Source organism: Panthera uncia, chromosome D4 (genome assembly GCF_023721935.1).
Source record: "Panthera uncia isolate 11264 chromosome D4, Puncia_PCG_1.0, whole genome shotgun sequence".
Lineage (NCBI taxonomy): Eukaryota > Metazoa > Chordata > Mammalia > Carnivora > Felidae > Panthera > Panthera uncia.
This window is the reverse complement of record NC_064807.1, coordinates 21,808,549-21,823,865: the sequence shown is the minus strand read 5'-3', so window position 1 is coordinate 21,823,865 and position 15,317 is coordinate 21,808,549. Positions and strand designations below refer to the sequence as shown.

Genomic DNA, 15,317 nt, shown 5'->3' with positions numbered 1-15,317 from the left:
GAATTAGGGCTCAGGAATCTGAATTTTCTACACTTTCCTTACACAGTTTAAGAACAATCATTTTAAGTGGCATGTTCATTAGTAATTTCTTTCAAATATTGAAAGTGTCTTTTTCTGTGTTTTGCTTTCTTGGTTAATAGTTTGGGACATGTATGTCTAGACCAGAGTTTCTCAAAATATGATCCTTGGATTTTTTTTTTTTTTTTAGTTTAAAATGCCTAGGAAACTTGTTAATGATACAGATGTATTGGAATACATAATTCTTATACACATTTATATTTCGGGGAGATAAAGTTTGTTTCTACCTCAAAGAAAAATGTACAATGCTATAACAAAGGGTATGAAGATATAGGACCCTTGGACCTATGGGCCCCCAAACCTGTGTATATAAGGCATGTGTGGATACTATGTGTCAGCTTCTATGTACCTTATTCCAGGATTCTTAGGACTTTAGTGCTAGTAAGCATTTGGGGACAGTTTGTTCTTACCCTACTTATACAAAAGTGGGCAAACTGAGTCTCAGTTCACTGTAGGAGTTCATACTCTACAGATCACCACACAGCCCATGGCTGTGTCAGGTCAAGCAGACCTGAAAGCATGTCTCCCAACTCAGCATCCAGGGTTCCAGGACTCATTACCAGAAGGACATAGATCACCTCAGTGTAAACTTGTCTCTTGTTTGTTACTCTAACTCCCTTGTTTTTAACAATGTAAGTTGTACATCCTTCCTTCCCTGCCTTCCTTCCCTACTTTGTGTCTCTTTGTTCTTATCCTCTGACTTCTGCACATGTCTGGTGGCATGACAGGGACCAGGTGATGGACAAGGAGTCTGAAGTGGCTATTGAGAGTAGTAGAAATAATTTGAGTATACCATAAAAGACTGTTTGAAAAAAAAAATCATAGCACTTAGTCTACATTTTATGTCCAAGAGTCTATAAACCTTTCAGAGACCCTTCCTTCCAGAATATTCCCTGGGACAGTTTGGTTAACTCCACTGTTATAGGAGGAGACACAGGGTCAGTCATTCATTTCTTAGATACTCTATGTCATTAATGAGTCTGGAAACGGAGATCCTAGGGGATCCTTTCACCCCATGGATGATTGGTCGCCTGTTTTAGTGGCCTGTGGTCCTTCTGTACTGGATGATGGTGAGTGGCAGGGGACTTTGGCTGTGTGAGTAGGGAACACCCTAATTTGCGTTCCCTAGGCAAGGAAGAGGAGAAAAGGAAAAAGTGTTAATTAATTGAGGAACCACAATGAGAGTTAATTGTCTTTCTTATCACTTTTCATCCTTGCAAGAATATTGCGGGCAAGTTTTATTAGTCAGATTTTATAGATTAGGAAAGCAAGACTCAGAGAATTAGGTACCTTGCAGAGTTATGAGTAAAATTGGGTCTTACACATCTTTATGCTTTTCGTGCTTTCTTAATACCTGGAAGGATGCTTGCTCACAAAACAAAGACATGTGTCTCTTACTTCAGAGTCCACACTCTCCCCATGTACCTCAGTGCCTGCCCACACAGAATTTTCTTGGGGTTTTGGTTGAAGTAAATAGAACTTTTTCTTTTTTATCCACTTGCATTAGCACTAGTAGCAGTGAATCGTTCAGAAAAGAGAATGCAATCATGAGTGTTTTTTTCATCTATTCCAGAATAAAAAACAAGCAAAGCCAAGTACTCTAGCGGAGCCCTGTGGCCTAATGTCCTAAGCTTAGGTCTACAACTCAGAAGCTCATGGATTTCTAGTCCCTGCCAGACCACTGCTTTTGGTAAATAGAGGGTGAGTCATTTAATCATTCTGTGCCATCCTTCCTCCTCCTGCAGAGCAGGGTAATTAGTGTTTGTCACCCATCTATGTCAAAGGGTGTGGTAAGGGTAACCTCATAATTATGAGGTTCTGGGCAAATATAAAAACCCAAATGGTGGCAATATTGCCATTCATCCCAGGTTGGAGATTGGCTTGTTGGGTTGGAGAATTTGCAACCCAGCAAATGCTTGCCACTTGGTGGTTTACAAGTCTGGAATGTTAGAGCTGGAAGAAATTCCAGAGATTACCTAATATGAACCCCGCAGTTTGCAGTTGGGAAGCAACCCTACAGTGGTGCAGGGATTTTATCAAATCACACAGTGAACTTGAGACAAACAGGGATTAGAACCCAAGTCCCCTGACTCTTGCCTAGGACTTTAACTGTCCTGCTGCTTTTGGGGAGGATCCTGACCCCCTTCTGGAGAGAGTGGCTACAGTCGAAAGCAGTCCTGGGATACAACTGCCGGAGGCTGCCTTTCAGGTCGGACACACACCGTTCACTTTCAGCTGAAAACCTCATTCAAATATGACAGGGCGAGCCAGGCAAACCAGATGGGTAATTGCCTGGAGTGTGTAGGGAGATGGTGGAGAGTGTGGTTCACTGAGTACCCAAGGAGGTTTGGCACACTATCATTTCCAGCCATTCAGAATGTGAACGGCTAAACCCCAGTGGTCTGATGCTGTCAGATTAGTTTTACTTAACAGAGACATGCCTCTGAGCCAAGCTGTGCTCTGTACTGTCTTATGCATAAACTTGCAGAGATGAAATTTAGTTGGGGAAGTTGGAAAGACAGATGTTAGAGAAACTGTATAAGTAGTTGTACCATTACCTTTGTGAGAAAATCATTAAATCCCATTTTTTTCCTTCACATTTTTCCTCCTCCCGTATGTATTTATTTAGCGTCTACTATGCTCTAGATACTCTAGGCTCTAGATGCAATAGTAAAAAAGACACACAAGGTTCTTGACTTAAAGAGAGCTGACAGATGAAAAAAAGAAAGTAAGTAATAGCAAAGAATGGGCAAGAGAGTTTCACATAGCAATCAATGCTATGAAAGAAGCTAACGCAGGTGCCTCTGTGAAGATGGGAGTTTCAGCTGTAGTAAGGTCCAGCCACACAGAGACTGCAGAGATGAGAACAAGTACAAGGGCCTTGAGGCAGAGAGAATTGGGTGAGTTTGAGGAATAAAAACAAATCTATTAGGGCTGAAGTATAATGAGATAGGGAGAGAGTGGTAGGTCCTGAAGCTAGAAATTTGAGTCATGTCATCTTGGCAACAGGAAGGACTTTGGGTTTTATTCTAAGCGCAAAGGGAAATAAATCATGGGTTTTAAGTGTGTGTGTGTGTGTGTGTGTGTGTGTGTGTGTGTGTGTGTATGTGAGTGTGTATATGTTGGGATATGTTGTGTCACATAAGAAAATTGATTTTTTGAAAACTTCAACAATGGAAATGACCCCTCTTGTAGAGTAGAGCAATCATGCAGGTGATAATGATTGCAACTGGAAGTGGCTGGTGCAGGGGAGATAAAAAGGAGCAGGTAGATTTAAAATGTCTTTTGGAGTTGAATCTGAAGTAACTGGTTTAGGGATTGCATGCGAGAGAGGAGAATGAAGGGAAGAGAGGAACTGAAATGATGATAAATGTTGTACCTGTGCAACAGGTGGTTGGTTGAGATATTAGCAGGGAAGGAGTTCAAAAGTGCACATTGGGGAGAGAATCAAGGGAATCAAGGTTCTGTTTGGCCATATTGGGATTAATAAGACGATTAGATATTTGAGTGGAAATGTCAATCATAGAATTACAGTTAATTACAGATTAGAGTTTCGAGCTCAGTGGAGAGGTCTGTGATGGAGACACAAATTCGATAGTCTCCACAAATGGTATTAAAATAATGGGAATACATAAGCTCACCAAGGAAAGCACTGGAGATTAAGAACAGTGGAGCCTTGGAGGAGCCCTGGCCACTCCAGCTTCTCAGTTTTGACTGAAGGGAAGGGCCAGAAAAAAAGAGACTGAGCAAAGTGATTCGGATGTAAGGAGGAAAAACAGCAAAATGTGGAATCACAAAAATTAAGGATGTGTTTTAAGAGGGATCGAGTGGCTGATGGTGTTTAATCTTTCCAAGAATTTGAATAAGATAAAGAATTATAACTGGCAAGTAAATTTGGAAACATGGTGGATTTCAGTGATGATTCCTAATAACCTTGACAAAAATAATCCATAATGTGGGAAAGATAATGAGCTAAGGAGAGATGGCATGGCAGGAAGTGAAGACTGGGCCATAAATAAGCCATTCAAGAACTTTTGCTATGAAAAGGAGCAGAAAAGTACTCCAGAAACTGGAAGTAGACCATGGGGTCAGTGGAGATTGTATGTGGTCAGTAGAAATGGATGATAATGTGACATCATGAAGAATGTGTATGCGTTGATGGGAATGATTCAGTAGAGAGGGAGAAATTGATTACCAGGAACTGAATGGATACCCTGAGCAGTAGAGAAAGAATGGGGTCTAGACACAAGTATAGGGGTATGTAGGAAGGCATACTTCATCCGTTATAATGGAAGGACAGCCAGAGACTACAGGAAAAGAACCAGGGAAGGCAGTGGACTTAGTGGTGGTAAGATAAGGCAGTTTCTTTTAGATGCTTCCTTTTTCTCAAATATGAGGCAATATCATTAGCTGAGAGTATGTGTGTATATGTGTCTTTGGGGAATAGTGGTGCTAGAGGTTCAAGGCGAGAGAAAATATTAAAAGTCCATTTTGGTAAGTAGGTAGGCAAATATATCCTGGAAGAATATTTGAATTATTGAGAGACCCTTTGATTCTCTGGTTATTATTTTCAAATAGTTTTGATTTTGATTTTCAAATTTAGACCTGACAGTGTGGTTGCATTTCTTTTCCCTAGTAACATTTGACTTAATGGAAAAGAGCATAGAATAGGTACATAGTTGGATTTAACCAAGGTGAGGATTTATCCAGAGGAACATGATCAAAGAAAAGTGGGGCAAGAGAGTTGAGTGAGTAACTCGTGAGTGATTATAATGATAATCCATGGGTTTTAAACAGTGTATGGAAGACAGTACCAACCCGAGAAGTGATAGATTGTGGAAAAGTGAAGTGTCACTGGATTTGGATATATTAGGGATGCATGGTACAATGAAAGCATATATAATAATATAATACAATATAATATATATCTAATAGAAATTTTGAAGGTGGTGCATTTATTTGATGAAAAGGGAAGGGATGTGATCAGGTGAGTGGTAAAGTGGGGTGCAAGAAAAGACCACAGTGAGGGAGGGGGTGATGAAGTTGAAGGGTTAAGTTATTGGACACTTTAACCAACACAGTCATGGTGGCTCCAGGAATGGCAGCTGGAGTAAAGTACATTAAAAAAAAAAAAAAACAAAACAGAACACCTTAGGTGTTGCTTCTTTCCACGAATAATGTAGAAAGATCAGCATATAGGTAGAGAGCAGCAAACAAACAAGAACAACAAAAGAATGACAGCAGTGAGAGTTATTGGGTAGTAAAAGCTGGGAGCACAAATATCAAAGGAGCACTGACACAGAGATATAGTAAAAGTGATCTGCATCATATCAATGCATGGTCTTATTAAATAATGGTCAACTTATTTTTAGTACATTCAGATAAATTTGAAAGTTGGAATTCTGTACCTAAAGAGGATTCCCCACCATTAAGAATTTTAGCAAATGTCATTTCTAGAAGATGTCCTTGAATCATAATTTGCCAGAAAGTGATAACAGACATCCTAATTTCCCAAGCCATAAATGTCTTTAATGCAATAAACTCCAAAATTAATGAGTTTGTTAAAATATGTAGTATAATTATTTCAGGTAGTACACCTACTTTCTGTTGATACAAGGCAGTATTTTCCCCAGTTTAAATACTGACATGAGGCAGTATTTCCCCAAGATCAGTCTCTATGTAATATACAATGTATTGTTTCTTGATAACAGTGTTGACCTACCTCTGATTAAAGTTGATACCGTAGAAATAGGTCAGTGATTGCATGTAATGAATACTGTCTTCTGTACTATATAGTCAACATATCTGCTTCTCAACCAAAGTATGAAAGTGAATTCTATTTAATGCAGTATTTTACTTGACTAGAAAGCTGCTTAGCATGTCAGTCTCATAAAAATCCAATCTCTTTGCAATAAGGAGCAGCTCTCCAATATTGTAACAGCTACAGGGGGACAATAAAGGATGGTACAATTATATTTTCTTACCGGGGGTGACCTCTAGTGTGAAACGATGGCATTTTAGCATTCCTTGGGGTTTGAATTAACAGTGCTTTACCAATTATGGCAAATTTGCTCACTGCCACCATCACAGGTAATTTGTCTTGGTGGTGGTTTCTTGAGCCGTTGTTTGATTTTTGAAGTCGAGAAGTCTATCTGCATCTTTTATTTCTTTTACATTACTTATTTCAAGCCCCCCACCTAGAGGTCTTTACAATTTTATTTTTATAGGTGAGAGATCTATCCCACGTTGCTTATGTTGGCCTATTTGACTTTACTCTCAGCTCACAAGGACCACATTTCAATAGATACCTCTTCATAGGTGTCCTTCCTGGGCCACTTCTTAAGTTACTGCCTCTCACTTCCAAACCCATCCTTTTATAACTCTGTATCTCTGTGTTGCAGGGCCTGGGACTCCGCACACCACAGTTCTGCTTGGCCAGCTGCTTCCCTAGTAGGCGCTGTCAGTAGGGACATTAGAGGTTCCGGATGAGGAAGCAGGGATTTGCTCCTCCCCCTCTACTTCCTGTTCTTACAATGTCTCCCCAGCGATGCGGCTCCTCCCTGGCAGCAGTTCCTTCCTGTAGGTGCAACTGAATTCATTTGCAGCGTGTTTTAACACCACCTGAACAGTGTCCCTATTTTCAGAATCTAAGTTTCCCCTGAGGAGGTTCTTCTTTTAAGTTTGTAAACTTTGATACTTTGAATCTTTTCCTTTTGTTTCTCCCAGGCCCCAGAGACAGTAGCTGCCTCCTACAATCACATCTTTAATACCTTGGAATTCTCTTCTTTCTTTCTTTAGTTATCTAGTTTCAACTTTATACCTAATCAAAATTCTTTATATTATATTCTCTCTGTTAAAATAACTGGTATGGTTCCTAGTTCCGTATTAGATCGGGACCTGACTGCTACTCTGCCTCTGCCTTCCATTTCCTAATACACATGAAGTAAAAACCACACATTTACTAATAGTCTCCAGTCCTTGCTTTCAAGTTAATTATTATTTTCAATATAAGAGGCAGTATGTCTTTTTAGATAAGAATAGAGGCTGTTTGTTGAATTAGGTAGATCTGGGTTCAATTCTGTTCAGCTGTTTGAACCTCTCTGAGTCTCAGTTTCTTTATGTGTAAAGGAGGAAGATTGTCTACCTCCAAGGACTGTTGAAGGGATTTCAGGATAAGACATAAAAAACACTTAGCACAGTGTCTGGCACAAGAAAAACATTCATAAGTGATAGCTATGAAAGTTTTACAAATTCTTTTCTGAATAATATTAAAGGGACTATACTCCTCAAATAAAATGAGGCAAAAAAAACCCCTAAATAAACATGTAGATAAACAAAACAAAAAAATAAAACAATAGTCCCTAGCCCCAGCAAGATATGTGTTTTTTTATGAATCAATTTTAGGTTACTGATTGAATTTAAAGTAATGTTTACCTCATGCCCCTTTCCTTTCCTCCACAGTGAAAAAAAGGGAAGGTGGAAAAATGAAGAATGAGTTAAAATTAACTTCAGGTCCACAATTTCTCTGTTTTTACACATAACACAGTCACTTACTCAGTAGTTTTTTTTTTTTTTTTTTTGTATACAGAATGCTAATCTTCTATTTTATTAATTAATTTAGCAGTTATATATTGAACACCTAAAATGAGGGAGGTTGGAAGGATTTTTTACTGAATCTTTTGGGAGATAAAGAAAAAAAGGAGATTCAGAGAATCTGTTTCCAGGTTTCTACCTGTTCTGGGGAGACAGGGAAAGAGCTAAATGTGAAATAAGGTAGAAAATTATAATACCTGTAAGAGAGATATAATCTGACTATAGTTAAGAGTTTGAATATGGAAGCATTTCTTCTAGCGAGAAGGTTAGCGATGGCTTTGTGGACAAGATACCATTTGAGCTGGGTCTTCCAATGTAGGTAGAACCCAATGTAAGATTGGGAAGGGCAGGGGAGAACCAAAGCATGAAAGAATTAAATAGATAAAGTGTTTGGCTAGAGAACTGCATGTAGTTCCTTTTGACTATTGTTAATGGTGCACACAATTAAAGTGTTGGATCGTTAGTGTGGGGCTGGCCACAGAGGGTCTTTGACTTCAGGTTAAAGAACATAGACATTAATACAAAATCATTAAGAGGGCTTCAAAATGTTTTTAGGACAAAAGAGAAAAATCAGGACTATTTTAAGGAAAGGCAGTCTGACAGTATTGGAGAAATTTGGTTGGTGTCTGGTATCTAGAGCCATTTGGATAATATTGCAATGGGCTGGGCAAGGGGACAGAAAACTTCCCTTTGGTGGTAGGAAGGGACAGGAGACACAGATAGGACATAAGTGTATTGAATTTACAGAACCTGTCCACTGGGTGAATATAAACAGTTGGGGAAAGGAGGAAACCAAACACCTATGGAAATTTTGAACTGGGTTTAGCCATAAGGATAGTAGTTACCTTGGCAGAAATAGAGATTGTGGAGGAGGAACAGAAGATGTGACGCTTTCAGGGGGAAGTTGGGATTGATGAAGTTAAAGTGTCTGTAAGACATTCAGGAAGAATCATCTTATATGCAGACAGGGAGGGAAGTCAGTGTTTAAGATGCAAATTTGTGTGTCACTGAAATACAAATGGTAGGTCTATTGTATAATTAGATGAGATTGATGAAAGAGCAAACAGAAGAGAGGCAAGGACTGATCCATGTACACCTGCATCTAGAGCAGGTATTGGCAAATTATGGCCTGTAGGCCAAATCTGGCCTATTGCTTATTTGTGTAAATAAAGTTTTATTGGAACACAGCCATGTTTGTTCATTTGCATATTGCCAGTGACTGCTTTTGTACTATAAAGACAGAGTCCAGGATAACAGATACTATGCGGTCCTCAAAACATAAGATATTCACTGTCTGACCCTTTACAGAAAATATTGACTAACCTTTGATTTAGACAGTGGGGGAAGAATTAGAATCCAGAGAAAGACTGGTCAGATTTAAAAAAGAAAAGAAAAATGAGTCCAGGTAGGCAAAGAAGAGTTTTCAAAAGAGACTGAAGGAATCAACAGTATCAAATCCAACAATAGCATTTCCCAAAAGATACACAGAGAAAATAATGGGTAATCCAAGAAATACTGATCTCCTTAGTTCATCCCAGGCTGGGGTGGGCCTGAGATGACCAGAACCTTCAAGACTTCCAACAGGGTTGCCAGAATTAGCAAATAATAATACATGACACCCAGTTAAATTTGAATTTTAGACTTTAAAAAATTTAATACAAGTAAGTTCCAGGTAATATTTGAGACATGGTTTTTCTAAAAAAAAAAAAATCTTCTTTGTATGAAATCCGAATTTAACTAAATGTTTTACATTTCTTCTGGCAAACTCAGCCACGAGCAGCCTCATCCAGGGCTTGTAGGGGACTGCCTGAGTGAGGAGGTCTGATGGTAAATCAGGTGATGGGCAAGGGTGATGGGCAGAATTGGGCATTTCCTGTTCCATTCTGATACTGTGATCACGGCCAAGAAGGGGGCTACTAAAATCGCTAGATCCAAAGTTGCTAAAGGTGTTTGTGTTTCATGAGCCTGAAGAGGGCACAGTAGGTCAGGGGTAAGGCCTTCTGACTAGCACAGCCACGGGAGGCAGCCTTGAACCTCTGATTTCATATCAGATACCTCTGTCTTGGGTGAAGTGGCTATTCACTTTTAGTAACATTGAATTGAGCTACATGGTGATAGCTCTAGTAATATGTGTGCAGTCTATAAATAAGAGCTTCATCATTATTTTCAATTATTTAGTAAGAATTATTTGCAAAAATAAACAAGTGAGACTACATCAAACTGAAAAGCTTCTGCATAGCAAGGGAAACCGTCAACAAAAATGAAAAGGCAACTCCTGAATGGGAGAAAAATATTTGCAAATTTTCTGAGGAAGAGTTAATTTTTTAAATATATAAAGAACTTCTACAGCCCAATAGCAAAAAAGAGAAAAACAAAAAATCAGGTTAAAAATGGATGGATCTGAATAACATTTATTCAAAGGAGATGTACAGATGGCCAACTGGTATATGAAAATGTACAGTGCTCAATATCACTAATCATCAGGGAAATGCAAATCAAAACCACAATGCCTGCTTCACGGCACCCTGGGGCCCACCACCTCCACCAGAAGAAACCATCCTGCTTATCATGACTGTAGCTCTGGCATGTGCAAAGCTGGCTTTGCTTGGGATGATACCCCCACCCCCGCCCAAGCCATGATCCTGTCTACTGTTGGGCACCCCTGAAACCAGGGCATCATTGTGAGCATGGGGCAGAAGGACCACTTGGGTGATGAGGCCTAAAGCAAGAGTGGCATCCTGACCTTTAAGTTACCCCATCAAGCATGGCATCATCACCAACTGAGACAACATAGAGAAGATCTGGCACCACACCTTCTACAACCCCAAGAAGCACCCAAGGCTGCTGACTGAGGCCCCCCTGAATGTCAACACCAACTGAGAGATGATTCAGATCACATTTAGACCTGCTACACTCTGCCTATGTACATGAACATCAGGCCGTGTTGTCCCTATATACCTCTGGCTATACCACTGGTATTGTTATGGAGTCTGGGGGCCAGGTCACTCACACAGTGCCCATCTATGAGGGCTATGCCCTGCCCCATAGCATCCCGTACCTGGTCCTGGCTGGCTGAGACCTGAAAGACTATCTCATGAAGATCCTCATGTGGCATGCCTGCAGCTTCACCAGAGTGGCTGAGTAAGAAATCCTGAATGACATCATGGAGGTCTGCTATGTCTCAGAGCAGGAGATGGGGTCACTGCTGCATCCTCCTCTTCTCTGGAGAAGAGTTATGAGCTGCCCAGTCGTCAGGTGATCACCGTTGGCCACAAGCAGTTCTGGTATCCAGAGGTGCTCTTTTAGCCCTCTTTCCTGGCTATGAAATCCTGTGGCATCCATGGGACCACCTTCAACTTCCACTGTGAAGTATGATGATGACACACTGTACTCCTACAAGGTGCTGTCTGGTGGGACCACCATGTATCCTGGATCACTGACAGGATATGGAAGGACATCATGGCCCTGGCCCCACAGCACAATGTAAATCAAAAGCATCACTCCTCCTGAACATAGTTAAGTAACCAGCGTGGATGGGGGTTCCATCCTAGCCTCACTGTCCACCCTCCAGTGGATGTGGATCAATAAGCAGAAATATGAGGAGGTAGACCCTGCCATTGTTCTCCACAAATACTTCTAAATGGACTTCAAGCAGATGCATAGCATTTGCTGCATGCATCAAATGTTTCCAAATAATTTCCAAATGCATCCAAATAATTCAGGAATGTAAAATTTCCCTGCCAAATGTATATACACCTCATGCTAGCCTCGTGAAGCTGGAATAAGCCTTTGAAAAGAAATATGTCCTTGAAATGTGTATATGAAACTAACACTGGATTGTTAGAACTTGTTGCTCTTTTTGACCTTGTATTCAAGTTAACTGTTACATTTGTACAGTTAGTACCCCGTGTATATCTTTGGCTTAAAACCTTAGTACATGCTGCTTGATCACGTCAGGGCTGAGATGAGAGCATGTTTATGGGAGAGGAATCTATTGGCTTCATGAGAGTCTACCAGACCATGAGATTCTTGATCTGTGTGGGTTATTACTGTATAAAAGCTGCCTATTCCAGTATTTCTGTAGAGGCTGGTGAGAGTCCTGAACCAGTTGTCATTTCTGCCATGCTGATCTGATAGGGTTGGAAAGGTCTAAGCCTTCAGATCCATTTTTTTTTCTTAGCTAATGTTTTCCCCCCAAAACACCCATGGGTTGTTGCTTGCCTTGAGTCAAGAAACAGTTTGCATTTACACCTGTAAATTTAGTCATCCTTTTAATTTATGTAAGGTGGTGTGTGTGTGTGTGTGTGTGTGTGTGTGTGTGTGCGCGCGCGCAATTCTCAATTCTTTAGGAGATGACAGCAAGTTTTGGTTTTCTGTCATGTGAGAACTTTAGGCCCCAGCAATGTGTCTTATGTGAGGAAAATAAAGTGCTGCAGTAAACCAAACGAAAGCAAAACCAAAATGAGATATCAACTCACACGTGTCAGAATGGCTCGTATGAAAAAGACAATACGACAAGTGTTGGTGAGGATGTGGAGAAAAAGGAACCCTGTGCACTTCTGGTGGGAATGTAAGTTGGTGCAGCCACTGTAGAAAACAGTGTGGAGGTTCCCCAAATAATTTAAAATAGCACTACCATATGATTCAACAATTCCACTTCTGGGGGTTTATCTGAAGGAAAGTGCTATAAAAACTTTCTCTTGCCCCAGATCCCTTGGGAAGAGTGTTTCACTGCTTGTGAGGCACCGTACTCTCCTCATCCGTGGATTGTTTTCCCTTGAATAAAGGACATCAAACTTGTTATTAAATAAAATTATTCTTTATCTTTGTCATTTGACGGTTCCTCAAGAACAGAGGCTGAAAGGGAATTTGTAGGGCCGGGTATTTATTAAGGATCCACACCTATGAAGAGAATGAGGCCAGAGCAGGATTGGGAAGAGGACACTGCTTTGTGAGGCAGTCAAAGTCTGGGCCACCCCATCTCCAGGCAGCTCTGGAGCAGTCAAGCCCCCCTCGGACTTGTTCCCTATTGGGCCACTATGGTTGGATCCTTAGATCCTGCCTGGTTGCCCATTAGATATGAGCTGCCCCTGTCGGTGTATCCCTGGGCAAGGGGACAATCCCTGAGCCAAGCCTCTCCATGAAGAGGAGTTGCAATGGCACGTTCTCTGCCCACCACAATACTGCATTTGAAACTCTATATTTTATTTATATTTTCAAATTATTTGATGTAAGGAAAATGTAATGAATTTTTTCCACCATATCTATGCAGAGGCTCCCAAATCCCCTACAGTTTATTCAGTGTGCTGTTCAAACATAATCATTTCCTAGGTGTGCCAGTGCTATATATATATATATAGAGAGAGAGAGAGAGAGACAGAGAGAGAGAGCACTGTGCTCTTCTGAAGTTGAGAAGAAAAGGCCTTGAATCATCTTAATTTTTATCCTCTCAGTGTCTCAGAGGAGGTAGATATGGCTTGGAGTGCACACATTTGATCCCCAAGAAATATGAATATCAAAGGACCCTTGCTGTTTATTTTGGCAATGTTCTGATACTTAAAAGCCACTAGTGACACGTATATTCATGGCTTCCTCTTAATTTGGTGGTTCTTGGCAGTAGCAAAAAGCCTTAAAAACCGTTGAGTTTCATGTGAAAGCGACAGGTTCCCAGCGTCATTCTTACTTGGCTGCAACTTTTACTGGGTTTGTGTAACTCTGACCTGCCACTATTCAAAGGATTTTTCTCTTCACCCATGTTTTGGAATTTGATACCTGGATATTGAAAAGTCTTAGTGAATTCAAGATCATAAATCATTCTTTTTTTAAAAAATTTTTATTTATTTTTAAAATTTTTAAGTATTTATTTACTTTTGAGAGAGACAGAGCGTGAGCAGGGGAGGGGCAGAGAGAGAAGGAGATGTAGAATCTGAAACAGGCTCCAGGATCTGAGCTATCATCACAGAGCTCGACTCAGGGCTTGAATTCATGAACCACGAGATCATGACCTGAGCTGAAGTTGGATACTTAACAGACCAAGCCATCCAGGTGCCCCTAAAAATGTTTATTTATTTATTTTGAGGTGGGGTGGAGAGAGAGAGAGAGAGAAAGGGAAAGAGGGAGAGGGTGTGCACGTGAGTGGGGGAGGGGCAGAGAGAGAGGGAAAGAGAGAATCCCAAGCAGCCCCCGCACTGTCAGCACAGAGCCTGACTTGGGGCTCCATCTCACAAACCATGAGATCACGACCTGAGCCGCTTAACCAACTGACCCACCCAGGTACCCCATGAATCATTATTTCTTAAACTTGGATAAATATCAAAATTACTTGAGGTGGGGGGAGACTTTTTAAAAGGGCTGGAACCTGTTTGAAGAAGGTCATTAGTGATAATCACAGAGCATCTGCCCTCCCCATTCCCCTACCCCTTCCCCTCCCCTTTACTCCCCTCCCCAGATTTACTAAATCACAATCTCCAGGATGAACCTCTGTATTTAATGAATGCTCATGTTTGGAAAACACTGACTTAGTATGGATTCAAAGCCTTGTATAGTCTTTCTCATCCTGTATTTCTGGCCTGATTTCTCACTGTTTACCTTCCCATGTTCCCGTGGCTAGCAAGCCAAGCTGCTCACCACACACTACACAGATCGTTTGCAAAGGGGCTGAGCTGGGGCGTGGGCAGACATGACAGGTAGGAGGGAAGGGCATCTTGTTCTGGCCGTCCTCCCAGCCTCTCAGGCTCTGAAGACTTCTCCACAGGGCAAGCTGATGTTTCTATTTTAATAGGAGTCCTACCACTCTTGTGTTTCCAGGTGGTGTTGTCTTCAGGGTGTTTATTTTTAATAAAGAATTTTATTTTATAGTCCTGGCTTTGAGTACTGTTAACAAATTGATGCATGCTGTTTTAATTGTTCTTTATCTGCTATTCTCAGCCCATTTCAGGACTTTGCTAACTTTTCGAGTTTCCTGTACTATCTTTCCCTGTATTTTCTAAAAATCGTGTTTATTTTCTCTTCTTATTTTTGTCCCTAATATTTTATCCTGCTAACTTGGATTAGGTTCTTTGTATTTTTTCCAAATTTTAAAATATTTTTTTGACAGAGAGCACAAACAGGGGAGGGACAGAGAGAGAGAGAGAGAGAGAGAGAGAGAGAATCCGAACCAGGCTTCAGGCTCTGAGCTGTTAGTACAGAGCCTGATGCAGGGCTTAAACCAACAAACCATGAGATTATGACCTGAGCTGAAGTCAGATGCTTAACTGCCTGAGCCATCCAGCTGCCCCAGGTTCTTAGTTTTTTATTTTGCCAGTTTTACCTTTTATCACTTGTATTAATAGCTCATTTTGTTATTTATAATTCAAAATCTCTTTTATTCCTAATTTCTAACTTTGAAATCTAGGTTTATTTTTATGAATTTGTGTTGTCCTTACTTTGAAGTTACTTTAGATTTTAATATCATAAGTTAAACATACTTAATGTTTATTAAGGCCATTTTTTTATATTCATGCTTTTTTTTTTTAATTTTTTTTTTTTAACGTTTTTTTTTTTTTTTTGGGGAAGGGAGGGAAAAGGCATGAACGGGGGAGGGGCAGAGAGAGAGGGAGACACAGAATCGGAAACAGGCTCCAGGCTCCGAGCCATCAGCCCAGAGC

General features: G+C 40.5%; 1 pseudogene; it reads left to right on the top strand.

Annotated features, from left to right (window-relative positions):
* Positions 1-10,247: 10,247 nt before the first annotated feature.
* LOC125934554 (actin, cytoplasmic 2-like) lies at positions 10,248-11,311 on the top strand (annotated as a pseudogene).
* The last annotated feature ends 4,006 nt before the right edge of the window (positions 11,312-15,317 follow it).